Source organism: Hipposideros armiger, unplaced genomic scaffold (assembly GCF_001890085.2).
Source record: "Hipposideros armiger isolate ML-2016 unplaced genomic scaffold, ASM189008v1 scaffold_753, whole genome shotgun sequence".
Taxonomy (NCBI): domain Eukaryota; kingdom Metazoa; phylum Chordata; class Mammalia; order Chiroptera; family Hipposideridae; genus Hipposideros; species Hipposideros armiger.
In genome coordinates this window covers 1,021,351-1,021,808 of record NW_017732103.1, presented here as the reverse complement: position 1 = coordinate 1,021,808, position 458 = coordinate 1,021,351, and positions in this window count along the sequence as shown.

Genomic DNA, 458 nt, shown 5'->3' with positions numbered 1-458 from the left:
CCTAACAGCTTTGTTGAGGTACACTTAACATGTAATACACTATGCATATTTAAAGTATACAATTGAAAATTTTGTCAAGTTCATATACCACAATCAAGAAGATGAATATATGACCAGTGTACACAGTTTACTTCTGCCCCATTGAAACCCTTCCTCTCTACCCCTTCCACTTCACCTCCAGCCCCAAGCAACCCCTGATCTGCTTTGTCCCTGGGGATGGGTTTGCATTTTATAGGATTTTATCTGAGACCATGCAGTGTATCTTTTCTTTGTTCCTCTCCTTTCAGTCCACATCACTACATTGGGGTTTATCTATTTGCTGCCTGTATCAATAGTTTATTCCTTTTTATTGTTGGGTAATATTCCACTGTATGGATGGACCACATTTTGTTTATCCATGCATCTATTGATGGACATTTGGGGTCCCCCTCCCCCAGTGGGGCTATTGCAAATAAAAC